This window comes from Heterocephalus glaber, unplaced genomic scaffold, assembly GCF_053883595.1.
Source record: "Heterocephalus glaber isolate CG9 unplaced genomic scaffold, H.glaber_assembly_v1.0 deba00001571, whole genome shotgun sequence".
NCBI classification, from domain to species: Eukaryota; Metazoa; Chordata; class Mammalia; order Rodentia; family Bathyergidae; genus Heterocephalus; species Heterocephalus glaber.
The window spans coordinates 10206352-10227680 of record NW_028258356.1 but is presented as its reverse complement, the minus strand read 5'-3'; the positions used below and the strand labels follow the sequence as shown (position 1 = coordinate 10227680).

Sequence of the window (21329 nt, the reverse complement as noted above, 5' to 3'; positions counted from 1 at the left end):
TTCTTTTTCATTAATGTTTACCACCAAGCTGCATTACAATTCCTTCAGTAATTACTACCTGTGGTGGCTCATATTATTCTATTCTCCAGATGTGGCATCAAAAGTTGCTATTTCAAACCAATTACATGTTTGTGCTAGAATGCACTGGTACTTCACCAAATAAAGCACCCCTTATACGTCCTTGAAAACTAAATTTGATTGTCATCCTGATTTACAAATATTAAAACTTTAAAATTCCCAACATTCATATTTGATATTTCTTCCTGTGCATCATTTCAAAGACTTTCATGAACCCAGTGGTTGTAACTGTTCCTTTGTATCGGATGAGAGAGTTCAAGTAAATTATTAGCATATGGTCTTGAATCATATATTTTACATAATATATTTATTAGTTGTATGGCCCTTGAATGTAAGGCCTGTTAATGTGGCTTAATCACAAAGTCTACTTAAAATTTTCCAAGCCTGTGCTGTAATCATTGCAATAAGCATTATAATAAACCTCTTTATCAAAATTCACAAAGATATTGAAAACTTGGTGAAGATTTAGAAAAAAGTAAAAGGCTGTAGATCTTAAAGTATAAGGTCTTTAAAATTTCATGAACATCTGTAATTAAGGGATCATGAAAACTATGTTTGCTAAACCCTTGTGTTTTCTCATACTTTGGAATAAAGAAGATGATAGCTAGGAATAAGTATTAGCTCTGAGGTGGAAAGGGGAACAATGTAAACAGGCAGCTCAAACAGTACTTTTTGGTGATTATTGCAAAGATGTCTTTTATAAATAAAATCTTCATTCTGGAGATTTACTTATTTATTTTTTTGGAGTAGCTATGTGCTATTTCTATTTCCTTTACCTGTTAGACATGTATAACTTATTTCTCCTCAAAACCCAGGTTAGATCTAAAAACCTTCAGAAAACATTCTCTGATGAATTTCAGCAGGGTCCATAAGGCTTACAGTTTGTTATTTTCAGAATTGCTGAAGTATAGATACTGTATTTTTTTTTTTTAATTACCGATCTCTTTTGTAAGTTTCCCAAGTATACTACCATTTCACACTTCCCCATACTTTATCTTTTCAAACTAGGAGTTTGGGTTATGGCTTCTGTAGTGTAGTGTGGTATGTTGTGAGCTTGAGAGACAGAACTTGGTTTGAATTTCAGCACTTCCATAATCATCTATATGATCTTCAAAAAGGTATTAAACTTCCTTAATCCCAGTTTCTCTTTTTTAAAATGATGAAGATTACAGGAGAGCGTACTTCAGAGAAAGGGCCTTACACATAGCTGACAAATGCCACAGGTGAGTTCTAGCTCTTTTAAAGGACTGTTCTCTACCAGAAGGGCAATTTACATTCAATTAACTTGCTTTACACGTAAATATATTTCGTTTTAAAGTGTGGCTGTGGGGCTAGTGCAGTGTGTTGGCTGAGGGTGTGTGATTGTGTTGCCTGTCTGTAGGAGTATGTTTAGGAATGAGGGGGTTTAGGGCAAAAGACGGTACATTCTCTCAATAGTAAAAGCTCTTTGAAGTTGGAATTGGTTTTTGTTTTGTCACTGGGCTTGTTTGCCTTTTGCTTTGAGCAAATTCTTTTTCCTTTTTTTTCCTTCGGTTTCAGGGATCGAACTCAGGACTCCGCGTTTGTGAGGCAGGTGCGGTGCCACTGAGCTAAATCCCAGCTCCCTTTTCCTTTGTTTCATAGGAACTATAAACCAATATATGTAAACGGAAACAGTGCAGAGAGCACAATGGTTTAAAGCTTGAGATCTTAGTCCCAACTATTTAGGTTTGAAGCACCAGTGTGTGATGTTGGGGAAGCTATTTAAGCGCTTGTGGTTCTGTTTACTCATCTGCAAAACAAGGCTGGTGATGATGCAAATTTCATTGGACTGTTGCTATGATGAGTAAATTTTAATACATAAAATAATTACGGTGATGGCTACTTCTAACTAATGAATGGCTTATGTCTAGACTGATCAAATAGTTCTTGCTATACATGAAATACTTTTGTTTCAAGCCATTTAAAGAATTAGATAAAGGTAAATATTATATAAATAGTTTTGATGAGTTATAGGGATGATTTGAAAATTTATGTACAGCAATATGGCAAAGTTCAGTAACTCATACTTCTCGAGAAATGTTAATATTCTGTATAACATTAAAATAATTAATTTTAAAAGAAAATTAGTCAAAGCTATATAGATTCATAAAATGGATAATGTATTATTAGCCATATGTATTACAGATTTAGAATACCAACTGAATTTGTTACCACCTAAAGCATTTGGGCAAAGGTAGAAATGAGCAGATAGGTTGTGGTAAGTTTTTAAAGTTGTGATTGTTTAATGCAGTCTGAAATTTATAATTTGTAAATTGATTAAAAAATACTGGACCAAGATTTTCCAAAAATTCACAGTGCAGATAAGCCAAAAGTGACTTGGGTATCATACTAGAAAACAATTGCTTTTAGTGTTGAGCTTATTAAATAGAGTATGGACATTATCAATAAAACCAAACATAACATGCAATAAATCATGTAGTAAACGCTATGTATGTTTATTCTTATGTTGTATTATATCACAATATAACATATATTATTATATCAGCCAATCTTTTCATCTTGTGAATATCCACAGCTGCAATGATGTTTAACCAAAATGACTGATACAGGAGTTAAGTGACCTGTCTTGGTTATTATTATACAACTCTTACTCTGATTTTCTCTTAATGCCAAACCCACGTTTTCCAATCTTGAGATACAAGTGAACTCACTCCAGCACTTCTATTCCCCTACTGTGTACTTTTCCATTGTGAGATTAGACTTCCAAAGGTGAGAGACTCAGTAGGAAACCAAATCAATTCTTGTCCAACTAATATCTTTGTTAAGGACAGAATGGCAACTATCACTAATGATTCTTTATATAAAATGGACAAAAGATAAGTTTGTCTTTATATTCCTAGGTAATTCATAACCATGCAAGGAATATTGCAATATTTTACTTAAAAATGAATCAATGAATGCCTGATCAAATAAAATTTTTTCCATCTATTCATTCATTTCTTCATTTGTTCAATAAATACTGTATGTATTACCCATGTATTAAATGACAAATATTGTGCTAGCTATATGATAGTGAGTAGAGACAGAGATATGGTCGTGAATGAAACAGAGTCATATATTCATAGAGCTTACAATTTAGCTGAAGACTCAAACAAATAAATAATTACATATTTACTTCTGTAATGGTTTAAATGAAGGAAAGGAATAAGATCTTATCAGAGCATAAAGGAGATGATATCTATGCAAATTAGTTTATGATAGTATTTATTAATAAGCTTATGTAAAAGTTTAAAATATTCATCTGCAAGTTTACATAGAAGGTTTGCTAAGGAAGCATGAAACTGACAATGGAATTCAATGGTAGGGCACATGGCAGTGATTGTGAAAGATAATTCTAAGAGAAGAAGCAAAGTAGGAAAAAAGGGTAATTGGGAGAAGACATAAATACTCATAAAAGAGTAACCTCTGTAGCATTGGTGCTTTCATGAAAGGAGAAAAATAAATAAAAATCTTTAAGGAATCATAATACTGATCACTCAAATACACAGAAAGCTGAGAGGCAATATTACAAAACATGGGTATGCTATGGATTGCAACTAGAAACAAGAGAATGAAGTAAATGAAAATATGAAATTGGCCTAACAGGAAAGATCCTCAACAGTCAGATTTACTAATTATATAATTTTTATTTACAGGAAATAGGAACAACTTCATAACTTGGCACATTAGAAATGAAGACTGGGCGAGCAAAATTGATGACTTGTGAGTTTTTTTTCATTTCTGGTTTCTATGTACTAATGATTTCTTTACATAGCACTACATAAATTATATTGAGCAAATTTTTTCTTTGCTTCTTATAGCAATATTTTTTTTTACCAATACATTTGTTTACTACATGGGCATAACCATTTCACCAAATTTGGAAAACACTAACCTGAAAAGAGTTAATTTTTGATTTCAATGAAAAGTTCCATGAATGAGTCACCAAAAAGCAGTAAATTTGATGGGCAATTGGGCTGTTTCCAAGTTTTAGCTATTGTAAACTGTGCTGCTATAAACATGGGTGTGCATATATTGCTGTGGTATGATTCTTTTAATTCTTTTGGGAAGATAACCAGCAGGGGAGTATCTGGGTCAAATGGGACCCCCAATCTTAATTTTTTTGAGAAAAAATGGAAACAAAGTCTTTGTAAATAGGGAGGGGTGGAGGGGTTGAAGGGAGGGCAGGGGAATGGGGAAAAATAAGAACCAAGATATATTATGTAAAGGTACAAATTCCCAATGATGAATGTCATCGTACTGTATACCTAAAATGTACAAATAAACTTAATGAATTAAAAAAATCAAAAAAGAAGTAAATTTGAAAGCAAATCTAAGTAAAACTAACCAGATTTAGGGATCTATTAGTCCAATTGCCTTGATAAACAGTTTTGTGGATGATGTAATAGTAGAAGCTATAATTAATTTAAGAGTTGGTATATTCCAGATACTGTGCTATATTCCTTTTTATGGACTATTTAGCTAATCCCCATTAATAACCCCATTAATAACTCCAATACTATGGAGTAAGGTCATGTTTATCCTTTTCTATGTATAGAATTGGAGGGTTAGAGAATCGTTCTTGCTCTGTGATGCATGTTTGGAGAGCAAATTGTCCAGGGAAAGGTCAGAGTAGGATGCTCTTGATTACTGTAGAACCAAGCCCTTAGTGTGATGGAGAACACTGGCCAGGCACAAAATTTACAAAGTGCCTTTAGGCTATAGCTCAATGGGATGAAATAATGTTTTGATTTCAGTGGTGTTGGTGGATACAAGGCTAATTCTTACCTAAAAAGTAAAGCAGAATTATTGCTACTTTAAAATGAAAGCTTACTGGAAGATTAGCCTATGTCTAACTCCTTGGGAAACAAGATTCTCTTAAGCAAAATGAACCAGGGTGTGAAGAACAGCGAGATGTAACTTTTGTGGGCTTCCTGGTGCTGAGCCATAAGTACTCCTGAGTGAAAGTTCTTGTAGTTATTGTAAGGACCATCTCCTGGTACTGTCTAGCTCAGTTGACTGGAAGTAGGAATTGTGCTACCTGTGTCATGGATGCCTAAGATGTGAGTGCTCTTGAAAAAGGTCCTGAGACACAAAGTCGGAAGCCTCCTTCTCTCGCTCATCCCTTTGTATACTCAGACTGCTAAGTCATGCCTTCCAAATGAATGGGAAAAAAACAGGAAAAGTCTCACTGAAGAATGTCACTTTGAATTCATGGCTCTGTTCCTTATATGGAAAAGAAGTTGGATCTCTAATCCCTGTTAACAGGTGTGATTGACTCTGCTTTTCCTGTCTGCTTTTGGGATGCAGGAGAAATAAGTTTAGTAGCCTGCCAATATATTACATAGCTGCAGTAAAATATAGTATACTTGATTGATAGAAATTGGAAAGTAATTTGATCTATAGCAAAATAAATGAGCTAATTTTGGAGGGAATGATAAGTCAGGGAGGTGATGACGGATGGGCTATTAGCCAAAGCCTATTGGGGTCAGGTGTGGTGTGCTTTATCTTCCTGGGTACTTCTCTGTACTCCAGACTTACAGCACTTCAGGAAATCCACAAGCATTGTGCAAATCTGCTGTCACAGCATGGGAATACTGACCCCAGTTTGTTTTCTGGATATGTTAACACTTTAAATCCTGAATTCAGACTTCTATCTTTTGGTTTTGAGAGAGATCTGTAATCTGAAGGAGCCTGTTCTTGGAATTGTGGGTCTATACCTAGTATGTGTGTATCATCTTGTTAAACTATCCGTTTAGGGGTAAAATTTGAGGGGCATTTTCCTGAACTGAGCTATTTTCATTTTGAACAGAGAATATAATTTTTGGTGAAAACTGGAAAAAGTATGTTTTAAGGAATTTGAAGATGGCTGCTTGTTCTGATTTTGGGGTTTAAAAATAATATTCAAGATAAAACTAGTGGGTCATGGCAGAAGCACAATCCAAATCTGCAGCAGCACCAGTGTTCCTTTGATTTCCTTATCTGATCAAGGCAGTCCCATCAGGGCTGTCCAACCACCACTGCCGTGACTCAGAGTTCCCTATGAAAATGACGACAGCTTGCTCAGAATGCTGGAGTCTTTTTCTTACATACTGAAGAAAGACAAAACTTTTAATGTGACAAAGTGGATGAGGACAGAAATGGGTGAAAATGACCAGTGGGAAAATGTACATGTGCTTGCCTGAAATAGGACTTAATCAATTGTATTAGACACACAAAAATGCTGCAAAAGACAACAGTTTATGGTTTAGCAGACGTTATAATTAGATTACTTTTTGGGCTAGGTGTTACGTGTGCATGTAAGTGATGCTTAGTAGTATCATTGTTCCTATGGTAACAATTGCTCCTAGCAACATGAAAAGCTCTTGACAGGATCTGCTCTTAAGAATTCATGTTTGGAGTATCACTAGTGGGAACTGTGTATCACACTCTATACCCAATAATCCATTTTTTAAATGTAAGGTTTGCTCAAAATCATAGTCCCACAAGGTTACATGAAGACAATCCAGGGTTTGAAGTTTTCTTATGTCTGTTTCTCACTTGTCAAAGGACAATTTGCACTTGGCCTCCTATTTTAAAATGCACTTGAGGCATAGTAATATATCCCTACTATGCCTATTTCAGTCTTCTGTAAGCAAAAGTGATAGCCCTTCAAGCATTCTGCAGCTGGCACAAATCCCATAAATAAACTATGCTCTGATTCAGCATGCTGGATTGTGGAGTCATACACAAGTATATTCAACAATAAATGATAGAAGTCTGAAAAGAAGTCAATTCTCAAGTGATTAAAAGCAGTGACAGCCATTTTATTCTGCTTCTCAAAAGACAAATGAAAGTTCATATGAAACTGTGGTATGCTTAGAGGTTTTTTTTCTCATTTTACTAATGTTTGCATTTGATTGATTAACTTTTTCCCTACTGGCAAGCATTTTGACAAATGGATATATTCTATTCCATTTATCTTATTAAGGGACTGTTTTCTGGCATTTGAGATTAATAAAAAGTCATATTGTTAAGTCTCTCATGGTAGGTTCTCATACAGGTTTGTTTTCTTTTTTTTTTTTCCTGGCTAAAATTTCAGTTTATTTACCCCAGCCAACACTGTATTTATTTGTCTTTAATCTCTTCCAGAAAATGCAAAGGTAAAGAATGTAAACTTTTAAATGTAGCAAAAAAGTCATAGCTTTACTTCTCAATAATTTCTCAATAGTAACTTTAGAGCATTAGTAGTGAAGATGAGATGCTTACCTGGAAACACAGGGGCCCCTGCTTTGGAATTCTGCCCAGGTGTGCTGTAATGTGAGCCAACTGTGAGTCCCCAGGTGCAATCCCGGCTCGAGCTGTCTGTGCTTAATCACTCAACAGTGATCCTGACATTTCCTGGGCAGCTTTCCTGAGGTAGCAAACCAGGCACTGCCACCCAGGACTACCGCATGCTGCCGGGAACCCATTTCTTCACTGGCTCTCAGCAATTCTGCTCACGGCTCACATAAGACAGCTACCCAAGCACATTCAAGGGCATTCCCCGAGAAACAATATGTTAAATCTGCATTTCAAACTGCTGCTAGCTAAACTGGGTCTTGATGTGCTTTGGGAGCACCCTGAAGAAAGAAACCCAAGTCAATAACATACACTGTTTAATCTAATGAATTATGCATCCTAATGCAATGTGTTCTTACAGCACCACGAAGCTACTTAGAAAATATGATACAATAAGCTATGAAAAAATTATGACAGCATTAGAAGCAATAAATAGTATAACCTGGACCCAACTTAATTGTGTGAAGTAGAAAATTTCTGAAAAGCAATTTGTTTTTAAAACAGATAACATCTGATCTTCCATATCCAAACAATTGTTACTAACCTGGCTGTCTTCATTCTCTGCCTCAGTTATTCAATCTCTCTTTTTCTCTTTGATAGTGTTAGAAAAACATTAGTTTTTCTTGTTTTAGACTATGAAATGCAATTAATTTAACTGGAATATATTTCTCATGAGTTTCAAATGTGTTAATTTATATTACTACTACAGTATAAACAGAAGAAAGCAAAATAAATAGCTTATTTTAAATAATCTATTTGTCCAATATATGTTATATCTCATATGCTTAGGTAACAATAAACAAGAAATAGTAAAGATACAAAAATGTATTGTAGCACATTTCCAAATGAATTTATCTTTGACAAATAGGGAATCCATATAGAGTATTGTAAGATATTAAAATATGAAATTCCTTAAGCCAAATTAAGAAAAAAATGAAGCATAAATAGTAATGCATAAATGTAAGAGGTTGAATCTGATTAGAAAAAATTGGAATGGAGAGAAATGAGGATGAATAAACATCATATGGAAGGGTGAAATAAATATTTGTGGCTCAATGAAAAACAATATAGAACTTTGATATCTGCAAGGAAACAGATGGCATGCATGCTTATTCCCAGATAAAAATAGTTGTTTTAACAAAATTCAAGATAGAAAGCAAAAGGAAAAAACTGGCTTACATTTTTCTTGATGAACACTTTGGAAGTTTACTCCTTTGACAATATATCCTGACTGCCAGTTCATTCTGATATAGGCAGGCTGAGCTCAGGTTGGCGTAGTGACTAGATTACAATGATGTCATTCAATGATGTGATTTTTTTTTTTTAAAGAGAGGCAAAGAGAAACTATCATACTGGTGCTGGCAACATATAACTCATAGGCTTCTGTCCCTATGACAAGTAGAATTTCAAATTGCGAAGGAATCAGTGTAAGTAGTGTGTAGTGTGACCTGAAAGAGATGCTTCCTTTCAGCATACATAAGGGTTAACTAAGAGCTTGGACAAATAACAGGGAGATCTGGATTCAATTCATTCATTTCTTTCTAGACCTCAAAAAACAATTGAATTTGCACACAGTAAGGACTAAATATATTTAAGAGAAGGGAATCTGTTATTATCCTCAGACTAAACTATATATTGAAAGTACCCAGGTAAAAATGTTCAAAATCTATACCCCAAGTGTTCTGTTAGAAAGTAGTTTTAATAGACACTAGGATTACTGAGGCGGATACATTGTAAAGGAAAACTTCAGTCTGTTTTCTTTACTAGAAGAGAATATAGACTTTTTGGTGCAGATTTTATAGGAGTTGTAGAATTTGAAATATATAAGTACTCTCTTAATGGATGCACACAGGTTCTTTGCCTAAATTCCTCTGGAATAGTACTGTATACCCCATGGTTTGGAAGGCTGTGGCATCACAAGAACTTGGCTATATTCTGAATAGCAGGACCTTCTCTGGTTGAAGTGTCTCTGGCAGCTGTGTCCCCACCAGGGAACCCAGGGCCAAGAGAAAATCTTATGTTGTCTGTCTGCTCCTGTGGGCACCTCCATGCTTCCATTAACTTTGATGTGCTTGTTAAATAAGTCAAGGATTTTTCTGCGAACTCATATGTCTTTTACTGTTGTGTGTGCATGCACACACACAATTCGGTAACAGAGGTACAGACATATTATCACGAATACATTCTGTCACACGGCTTTAATACTCTGTTTACTGGGCTGCCTAGTGGTAGCACAATTCTTTTCCTTGGAGTAAACCAAAGAGGGCAGTGTGTCTTGTCTCAGGGAGAGAACTAATCAAAACTAAGTAGTGTCAAACGCTCTAACTTGGTTAGTGATCTGGTGGTGGTAGAGGCTTATTTAAGTATTTGAAAATAGGTGCAACATGACAAAATAGAACAATATTATAAGAGAATACAATCCTTCTCATTTGTCAAAAGACACTATTAAAATCAACTTTATACTGCCTATACACAATGGCTACTTAAATAAGTCTTAGTCTTCAGGGTGTTTTTCCAAGTCTGACTGAAATAAAAATAACTATGTAATATTCCATTATATTCGTAAGACAAGAAGTTCATTTTGTGCCTCCCCAAGTCAATACAGAAACATGGTATTTTTGAAATGTCATGGTAAAAAAAATCATTCTCAGATGAGGAAATTGAAAGAGTGGAGAAAGAGATAATGTGTAGCTATGACCTTTATAACTTTTACAAGTTTTAGAAGAAAGCTCTCACATCCCTAGATCTTCAGAACTCTCTCCACTCTCCCATTCTTACTGTTTCAGTTTCTCAGCTCTCAGTCCAGACTTCTTTCCTAACTCCAAGTTCAAACTTTGAAACTTTCACCCTCAGACTGGGAGAAAATCATGAGGCTGTACACTACCTAAGCAGAAGTCAAAGGACTAAGAACACAGACATTTAAATGTTGTTTCTGTACTGAGGCTAAAGAGCTGTAAAACTTGTAGATATATCATCCTCTTTTTTTTTTTTTTTTTTTTTTTTTTTTTGGTACTGGGGATTGAACTCAGGACCTTGCACTTGCGAGGCAGGTGACGGAACCACTGAGCTAAATCCCCGGTCCAAATATGTGTAGATAATGCTGGTGAAAGAAGCAATAGGCCAAGCCACACTAGACTCCAAGATGAAGGAAAAAACTAGTCCTATTGCTCCTACCTTTAATATTTTGAGATTTTTGTGCATGATGGAATTTTGGATGAATTTTGAAATATAAAAATATTGCTTAAATATTATTTTATCTTGATAAGTAATTTTCCCCCTTGTCTTAAATTTTATGCTTTACTTGCCTTACCCTGGATCCACTATAGCTGAAAGCCTTGTAGAATATAATATATTTAACTAGATATATACATAAGTGTGTGATATAAATAAATAAAAAGAACAGAAAGGATGGAAATAACAGTTGTTGAGGACCTACTACATATGTTTCAGGCACTGAAATTATGAAATTATTTTGATGCATAAATACTCAAATTATGAAATTATTTTGATACAGGGATACACAAAGAATATGTGTGTCTATTCTTATTAATACTGTGGATGAGTTTTACATTTTTCTAATGAGGAAAGGAAAGCTACAGAAGATTAAATAATTTGCCCAAAATGGGAGGGCGGCAAAGGGAAGAGGTGAGAAGTGAGAATAGTCTGTTTATAAGCTATGCGAATAAGTAGCAAACACCAATAGGCTACTAACTAAAGTTGTTATTGCACTTGAGGAATGAAGCAAAATAGAATTTGTCTTTATTAAATAGCACTATGGTTCATTCTTCTTTTATTGAGGGTTAAAATATAAATCTGATGCCCAGAATATAAGTTCTTACTGGTATCTTTTCTAATTTTTTCATGACACTTTACTGCTTTATAGTTGATTTCTCAAGTTCTTAGTTTGAATTACTGCTTTTTTTAAGCAGTTCTTTTAGTGCACTACACTAATATCTTGTGAGCTATGAAGTGGAAGTTAAATATTTAAATGTCAGAGAGCTTCAAAGATAAAGCATTTCTCTATCAATCAGTACTAGTGAAAGCTATATGGGTTAGAGGCAAGATCAGGGAAATCAATATTAATTATTTATGTTGCTGTTCTTGTCGTGGTGAAATAAATTTCTATGAATGATGTAATGGTTAAATCAGTATGTGTGGGGCTTGAGAAAGAACACGAATATCTATGATCATATTTTCATGCCTGACTGCTTGGAGAAGTGGAATAAATGTCTGCTAACAACATGACACCAAGGAGATTGTGTAGGGAAATAGGAAAGTAAGAAATATCCATGGTTGATGCAAAAGCAGGATCATATACATAAATACCAGTGCTAGAAAAGGTCAGCAATGCTAAGAAAGGATTACTATGATAGTGAATATGTAAAGAAACAATTATGAATTCACAGCCAAATTGAATTTTTATTCACCCCAAATCAAAGACTCTGCACTATAATGTTTATGAAGCCAAACCAAAAGTGAAATAGACTTACGACTTTACAGTAAACATCTATTTTAATTTTTAATAGTTTCAGTGGTATCTTGGAGTCAGCATTGTGATAGGAATAAAATAGTATTGTTCGAAGGCGCTTAATCCTGCTTGTGGAAACAGATTTTCATTACTAACTTATAATGTGAGAGAATGATTTAACTTCTCTGCACTGCATTCCTCTTGTATAATTGTGCATAATGGTAGCTACTTTATGGGACAGTTATATTAATGAGCTATTGAGTATAAAGTTCAGAGTCCAGCTAGTTCCAAGTCCCATGTATGAAACACATCAGTTTACTGAATGCTGTTACACTAAACTATTATTATTATCGATGTTTGTGGAGGCAAAGAAATAGTACCTTGGAACAAATGTCTGAACTATACACATAACCATCTACATATCACAAACCTAGAATAGTGAAAATGGTTTATACTCTTCTTTGTTCCCCAGATAACTAATACTTGCAGAATAAAACTGGGGAAAAAAATAATTTTAATAAGTAGACCAAGGAAATATTTAAAATCAATCAATTGCCGTTATAACTAATGAAAAACATAAGAAATGTGATTTACATGAAATTACCTTAATAGATTTTCTTTTAGTTTAACTAAAGCAATAAATTATTGACTAAACAGAAATATTTAAGTAAAAATGCTTTGGAAAACATGTTAAAAGTGAAAATTATAGAGATGCACTAGCCAACTTTATTAATAACTAAGAAGTGAATAGATTATTGCATATGAGCAGATTATTACATATTATTATAAACTATAGACAATGGTATTATAATAATAAGGTGTATGAAAAAAATTGGAGAAGTATTTTTGTGATTGGGTAGCATTTGACTTAGTATATTCATATGTGGTTCCTGAATTTACTGCTGGTCAAGGTTAGTGGGTAAGAGGATGGCTTTGGAGTCAGTATGCTGGGTTCTAACCTCAGCTTTGGTTCTTGTGAGCTGTTGGATTTTAGAAAACATATTTAACTTTCCCATACTATTTTTACTTCCTTTGTAAAAACAATATAAAATACCAACCATTTTATATTGCTGTGAGCTACAATCAAGATAATGCAGTTATTAAGAGTCAGAAAGGAGGTGAAAGGATGTCTATTAACTGCAACCTTATGTTTACTTTTATAGTAGTGGAAATTTAAGTAATATTTTGTTGAAATGTTTAATTAGAAAAATCACAATTTATTCTAAACATAGACATTTTTTTCCATCCCAGCTGAAATGAGCCCAACCCAATATTTTCTTTTTAGACATTCTGGAAATTTTCAGATGATATCTCAAGCTCTCTGTTTGGTTTTCATAATGATGTGATTTGAAGTGAAAGCTTGTCACTTTGATTTCTCACCCAAGTTCAAATAGCAAAAGCTTTTAATTAGCCACTTATTGTAATTACTCTATCTAGGACAATATTTGTTCTGAAATTCAGCCACTTGAAAGGGCTTTGGAATTTCTCTTTCTACATATGTCAAGAAAATAAATATCCCTTTACCACCCTGACCTCTGTTTTCAATAGCCCTAAAAGTAAAGGCATAGTGTTGAATAAGCTGATGTCCAAGCATGCGCCTTTTCCTGTCAAAGGGAAGATGTTCATGTTAAACAGGGGTATTTCCATTCCACATTCATATCAGAGAATGAGATATTGAATAACTACTTTATGAGTGTCCAAACTTTCTTCCCATGTAGCTTATAATTTCTTCATATTCTTTTTCCATAACTGTGTGGATATATATAAATATATATCCATATATAAAAATATATTTCCATATTTGTCTTGATATGCTAATAATGATTAAATGAATTTATAAACCGATTCTTTATATTATAAACAAAGTAATGAAATATTTCAGAAATGTCTTATCATGATGTTCAATTTCTTGTTCATTTTGTTCCCAGCTTTATATGAAGTATAATTGGCAAATTTAATATATTAAATTTTCTTTAAAATTTTATATATTTAAGATATATAACATAATACTACTATATGAATATACACTGCGAAATGATTACTACAATCAAGTTAACATATCCGTTGGCTCATATAACTACTGTCATTTTTTGTATTTAGAACATTTATGATCTACTTTCAGCAAGTTTCAAGTACATAAAATAGTATTAATAACTGTAGCCACCATATTGTGCATCTGTAGAATATATTCATCTTTACCGCAAGATTTTACCCTGTAATCAACATCTCTCCATCTTCCCATCCTCTCAGCCCTGTCAGTCATTCTACTATTTGTAGAATGTTGTAAGCTTCTCAAAATGCCTAGTCCTGTTATACTTGGTTAAACCATTGTTATACTTGGTTAGTATCTGATGGAAACTTTGAATATTTTCAATCTTATAAAGCAATACATTTAGAAAAAGCATAGACTCAAGGATTGAGATGTAATGAATGGACATATACCTTAGGCATATAACATCATATTAAAATATATGTATTCAAAGAATTTTTGAATGTAAAGTAAGGGACCATTCTAGTACATTCTGGTACAGACAATGACTTTGAAAGTTCGACTTCCTACTTTTGTGAAGCCACAATCAAATCTTGCTAGGTACCAATCATCAGAGTGTGCTAAAGTACAAAATCTTCATTGCCATCCTGACATTTTCACTTAGCTTCTGCTGAATACTCAGTCAATTCTTCCAACATTCAGAAAAATGTTCCTCAGCATTTACCTTGTCATTTTGATGATGCTATACATCCCACAATCAAACAGAAATTGTCAGCTCTTTTTTTCTATAGTAATGCAGACATGCCTACTCACATTGATTGAGGAAAATGATTTATCATTTTTTTATGCTTCCATATTTCTGAGGTAAAGAAAAATATAATTATTCAGTTTGCATATACACAATGTTGTTTTAAAACTTTCACACTTAAAGTGGAGGTAAATTTGGGTCTGACACTGCAATGAAAAAACCAGTGTGTGAGGTTTGAGCCAATTTACAGAGTTGCAGTGAAATCAAAAGGTAGAATTTTATTGAAAAGAGTGGCAGAAAATTGCAGGAGGGCCAACATTTCCAGATTTAGGAATAACAGGTGATTTCTGATATTGAAGCTTGTAATCTACGGACACAGATGATTACTAAATCAGTAATGTTAGCTTGGCTATTCTGAATTCTGGTCTGTTCGCTGGGGATTTATAGAGAATGTCCTATTGTTACTTCAAACTCTAACTTAAAATATTGTACTCATTTTTTCTTTCCATATTGGCTACTCTATTTGATTTTTGTATTTCTATTGAAATTGTCATTATTTTCCCTGTCACCTAGGATGCAGGAACAATTATTTATTTACTTTTTTGTACTTGAATAGCCATTGAGTTTTCTATTTCTTCCTTTTCTTGTTTTTCGGAGAGGGGTTTGAGACAGGATTTCGCTTTGTAGTGAAGGTTGGCCTTGAACTTATTATGTAACCCATGCTGGCCTTGAACTCGCAATGATTCTCCTGCTTTAGCCTTCCAATGGCTGAGATTATAGGCGTGCGCCACCATGCCTGGCTCTGCATTTTTTCTTTGCTGTTGTCTTTTCTATATATTTCATTCCCAATCTGGTTCATTTCTTTCAAATTCAGGTCCATTTTTTCATACTTAGGGGTAACAATACCAACCAAAGTATATATAATGAGGACTTAGGTAACAATTTTCTGATAGTAACAAGAGCTAGTTTGATTAACCACATCCAAATTACTGGAGCATTTAATTACAGGAACTCAAAAGAGCCAACATGAAAACCATGCCTCAAAATGAATAAAAACTGCAACAGAACTAGTGTAGTAATAGATATAAATATATTCCTATATTTCTAGTATTAGTGCTATTAATATTCCTATTAGTGTTTCAAGTTTCTAATTAATGAAATAGTAAATTCAAAGTGATTTTTTTAAACTCTTCATCCTAAAGATAGTCCAAAGTAATACTACATCAGTGTAGGCTTATTTTGGAAGTTGAATTGTATGACATTTAAATTGTGTAAGGTCAATGAAGATGTAAGTTAACATTTGGCTTCTAACACATTTGAACGTACATGCTGTTTTATTACAGTGTAAAAACTAGTTAATGTTGAAAGTTGAGGTATTTTGGAGTCCCCACATTTTTTTGGAAAGCCCTTAGAGTTGATTGGAGCATAATTATTATGGATATAGCTGGAGAAGGTCATCTCACAGTTCCTAATATTCTCTAATTTTTATGTTATATGCAGCTATACACATATAAATCTTATAGAAGTAATGAAAGACAGAGTTGCCCGATGCACTAAAAGAATCATAACTCCAAATAATTTAGAGTTAGAGATGCCCTGAAGGGCCACCTCCCTTCCCTGACCTCTTATAGATGAGGAAACTAAGAACCAGAAGAAAGTGAAAAATTTGCTCTTGAGAAGGTAGCAGAGGGCTAGGATTGCACCTCTGCACTTCAGACCCCTGTGCATTGCCCTTTCTAGGACTCAGAAGAGTTGGATATTTTTGTTCTACTGATTATTTGTTTTGCCTTTGCCCTATAAATGTGTTTAGAACTATGAAAGGACTGAAATTTTGCCCTACATGTAAGCTAATAAATTAGTCTGCTGCAAATGCTAGGATGCTAGAAAATGTGAGACTCTTGGGGGCAAAGACAAAGGACTTCATTATGCATGACACACGACAAACACCAGGGGCTTTATATTCGTGCAAGTTCCCTTTGACACTGTAAATCCCACAGAGGTGTAATGGCACAGGACAGGTGGGTGGTGTGCCCATACTGGGCTAGGGTTAGAACTGAGAAATCCCATACTTAGGAAATCTGAGTCTTTTTTAATGGGATAAAATCAAATGAGCTTAACCTTTGCTCCAGATATATAGCTTCCAATATCTGCTTGACATAAGAATGTTCTTGAAAAGATAATCTGGAAAAAAGGTGTTCACTTTCTGTGCTCTCAAGATGTTCAAAGATAATAATACAACCATTGAAAATCATCTATCTCTGAGGAATAAGATGGTCAATCTCAGGGAGTTTCAGGATGCTTGACAAGATATAGAATCACAAATGATATCAGGCAATAGCTGTTATTCTTAGGGTAATTACGTGTTCCAATTTGTTGGAGCAAAACCTGATACAGACCAATTAATACTTTTACATTTGTTTTAACATCTCCCCAAACTCTCAAATGTGTCTCATTTTAGTACATATACAGTCAGTTCCAGGTCACTGTGAAACAAATTCAATTTCTGAAATTGAATCCTTTCCAGATGAACATAAATGGTCTTCTTTCGTGACTATGACTGCATACTCTTGAATTCCTGCTGAATCTTAGCAAATTATGCATGTTTTCATGCATAAAGAAAAAAAAGAGTTTACTTGCCTTCCTAGGGGTTCCTGATAAAGATGTGCAGACATTTAATGTACAATATTTGTGATTTTTGGTAAATGTTTAATTCTTTCCATATGGCCATTTGAAGAGGTCTTCACACATTTGCAAAAATAAAATATCTCAACAAATATTTGTGATATATCCATATTGAATCATCTTTGGTATAACTTTACATTCCATCCAAATCATTGTGGCTGAAATGGAACTTTACATATTTATATTTAGGCTCAAAAAATTGAAAGCCACCACATTCCCTTTCCCCTTTTCTGGTTCTGGTGTGCTGTAAAAAGATGGAGTACGTCTCCTGATTTAAAGTGCAAATTTAACGTAGACATTTTCATCCATTTTGTCCTCCTGGCACACTCTCAAATACTAAATCTTTTTGATACTCATTCTTGGTAGGGTTAGAATACTTAAATATGGTGAATAAGGCAGCAAATTTATAATCCCTCCTAGAGTGTATCGATGATTTTATAAAGTTTTAGGAAAGCATCCAAAATAATATTAAAAGTATTAAATATTTGAGGAATGCAGAATATCTAGAAAAGTGTGCCGAGTTTTTTTTGCATTTTAAATGCACCATCCTGTACTCTGAAGAGCATGTGTAGGCTTAAAAGGTGTTTCCAGCTCTAATCAAAGAGGGTGAGAAGGCTTTGAGATATTTTTACTTGACCTACACAATGGGAAAATATTTTGCCTGTACTTTTCTGATAAAAAATATATTTAAGGTGTATAAAGAACTAAAAAATTAGATGCCCCCAAACAATAAAAAAATGGGCAAATGAAGACACTTCTCAAATGAAGCAAAAGTGGCCAATAAACACATTAAAAATGTTCAGAATCTCTTTGACTCTTAATGCAAATCAAACAACTCTGAGATTCTAGACAGAATGACTACCATCAAAAACACAAAAAACCCCAAAATATGGGAAGCTCGGGGAACAAAGGAATCCTTCCTCATTATTGATGGGAATGTAGACTGGTATAATCACTATGGAAATCAATCTGGGGATTTCTCCAAATACTAAAAATTAAAATTCCATTTGACCAGCTATAACTCTCCTCAGTATATTCTTGAAAGAGTTAAAACCATCATACTGTAGTGATACATACATACGCATGTCTATAGTTTCACAATTTGCAATAGCTAAGCTGTGGAAACAGCCTAGATGCCCATCAACAGATGAATGGATAAATAATATGTGGTATGTAGACACAATTGAATTTTACTCAGCCTTAAAGAAGAACAAGGTCCCCTCTTTTGTAGGAAAATGGATGGATTTTGAGGCCATAGTGTTAAGTAAAATGATTTGGATACAGAAGGTAAAATGTCACATGTTGTTTCTTATCTGAGAAAAGCAAAATATAAATAAATTAGAGAAAAATAAAGGAGAGATGATAGGAAACAGAGAGGCAGACTTTTTGGAGATCAGTAAGAGAATCATGGTAAGGGAGAATGGGGAGAAGGGTTCAAATATTATTTCTATATAATATTATATATGTTGCATGTTACATATAATATATAACAGCATACATAATCTAATATATACTATGTAATACATAATACAAGTATATAATATATAGCATATAAACTACATATGTAAAACACATTGAACGTAATGTGCAACATATTACATATGGTATATAATACATAGTGTATGCTATACAATATAATATCTATAGTATATACACTTTATCTCACTTGGTTATATGTATTTTATATATAATATAAAACAAAATGTAGTACATAGCATGATATATGATATAGTATATAATATAATGCATAATATAAATAACACACAATGTAAATATGACAGAATATGCAAAATATAATGTATGAAATACAATACAGAATTATATTACATGTAATATAACATATGTAATATAATTTATATATTACATGTATGTAATATGTAATATATATTCCCCCAAACAAATGTAATTATTATGTATTACAAATGTAGAGCAGTAAACATAGAATTATTTTCATTAAAAATATTTCATTTAATCTCAATATCAAATTGATGTTTTTCATGTTATTCATTTCATGAAAACTCTTTCCATCCATCCATCCATCCACCCTTTCATTCATCTATCTCCACTCATCCATCCATCTATCCATTCATCCATCCATCTATCCATCCATCTATCCTTCCATCCATACAACATTTTATCTTCCGTGGCTCTTCACTCACCCACACATTTGCCCATCTATCTGTCCATCCAAGGGAATATCCATCTTTTAAAAAATATATCCATCTTTTGGGCTACCTATCCATTCATTATACATTTGTCCTACTTTATCTATCAATCATCCGTTATGATACCTCTAACTGGCTGGGTTTTTCATTTCTTAAATAGCTGAATGTATACAATACTAAACAATATTAATCATCCATTTCAATATGATTCAACATTATTTCCTAAGGAAAGACTTCTATTGATTTTAATAAAGAAAGGGTAATTATTTTTTTGTAATTTAAAAAAATCAACTTATTTCTATTCAGCAGATTTAGGATATCTGGAAACATAAGCATTCCTATAAACACAGGATTTGGACAGTACGTGAAAACTCTTAAGTATTAGATTTTCCCGAAGTGAAAGGGGGAAGAAAAGGAAACAGCATAGTCAATTGCTATAGGATGATTATTTTTATACCCCCTGTTTTACTGTCTTCAGGATACATCTGTTTGGTGGTTATTAATAATCCTCACATCAGTCTTCTGTGCTAGGTACTATTGTTATTTTCATTTTACAGTTGAGGAACCTGAGCTTTAGAAATATTGAGTAACTTGTTGCATAGCTGTTAAGTGGCAAACTCAGGTTTGTGATAAAAAACTTAATGTTTAAGTGCTTTTGGTCTTAAACATTATAACAACATTATGTTTCATAAAGAAAACTGCCCTTTCCCTTCTTCCCTTTCCCCTTCCCCTCCCACCACCCCTACACCTTTGGACCTTTTCCTATTTCAAATTATCAATTATTCATTTTAATTATTTTAATCCTTATTTACACTTTCAGTTTCTCACTCTAGAGAAACTATTCGGTATTTACACATGTGTCTTGTTTATTTCACTCAATATGCATCCATTTAGCTATAAATGACTCTAGTTTCTCATTCTTCATGGCTGAGTAGTACTCCATTTTATAGAAAAAGAAAAGAAAAAAATGGAAATGAAGTCTATGTAAATAGGGAAGGGTGGAGGGGGTGAAGGGTACACAGGTAATGGGGAAAAAAATTAGAACTAAGATACATCATGTACAGGTACAAGCACCCAATGATAAATGTAAATGTATTGTATACCTAAAATGTACCAATAAAAGCATTAAAAAAAAAAAGAAAACTGCCCTTCTTTTCATATCATTTACAACTAATGTTATGTTAAACTTATAGATTTAGGATGGGCTTAATCAGGCTTAGTCAGGTATTTCCTAGAAAGTTGGTGTGTAAGATATGCTATAAATCATCTTTAGAATGAAAGAGGATGAAGAATATTGTTTTTGCCAAAACTCCTGTGTCTCAGGAAAGAATACTCTGATGAACAAGGTGAGTGCCGGGGGAGGCTCCAAGGGACTGCACTTAAATAACAAATCTGGTCTAGGTAAGAGTCTCCATGAAAGTGAATGACACAAAATACATAAGTAGCAGAAATACTGACTTTCAAGTTGAAAGCTAGTCTTTTAGTGAATTCAGTACAGGTATCATAGGGTTGACAAGTGAACAGAAATCACATAATTACTAGATCTTATTTTAATATCAATCTTGAGTCCATGATATGATAACAGATTCACTACTCCTCTATTTCACTCTTTAATGCCTTTTATATGTGCTCACTCAGTAGTCCAGGACATCTGGGCCTCTATCTTACTGTAGGTCTGAAATAATTTTACCAACGCCATTTTGAGATGTCCAGACAGACACCTTAAATGAGATCATTTGATACTGAACATGTAAATTCTCTAAAGGAGCTATTTCACTGGAGTTACTTAAGTGACAATTCTTGCATATTATTGACATTTTAATTGTGTGTATACATCCATAGTAATATATTGCATGA

General features: G+C 33.6%; 1 protein-coding gene across 15 annotated transcripts in view; it reads right to left on the bottom strand.

Annotated features, from left to right (window-relative positions):
- Syt1 (synaptotagmin 1) overlaps positions 1-21329 on the bottom strand; it is a 531406-nt gene that overhangs the window by 272519 nt on the left and 237558 nt on the right. For 2 of the 15 annotated variants that reach the window (XM_087192511.1, XM_087192515.1), the window contains exon 1: positions 7348-7570. The exons of the other annotated variants lie outside the window; for them this stretch is intronic. The gene's annotated coding sequence lies outside the window, so the exon portion shown is untranslated. Of the gene's footprint in view, positions 1-7347; positions 7571-21329 lie in introns of those variants that run through there. 15 annotated transcript variants of the gene reach the window in all.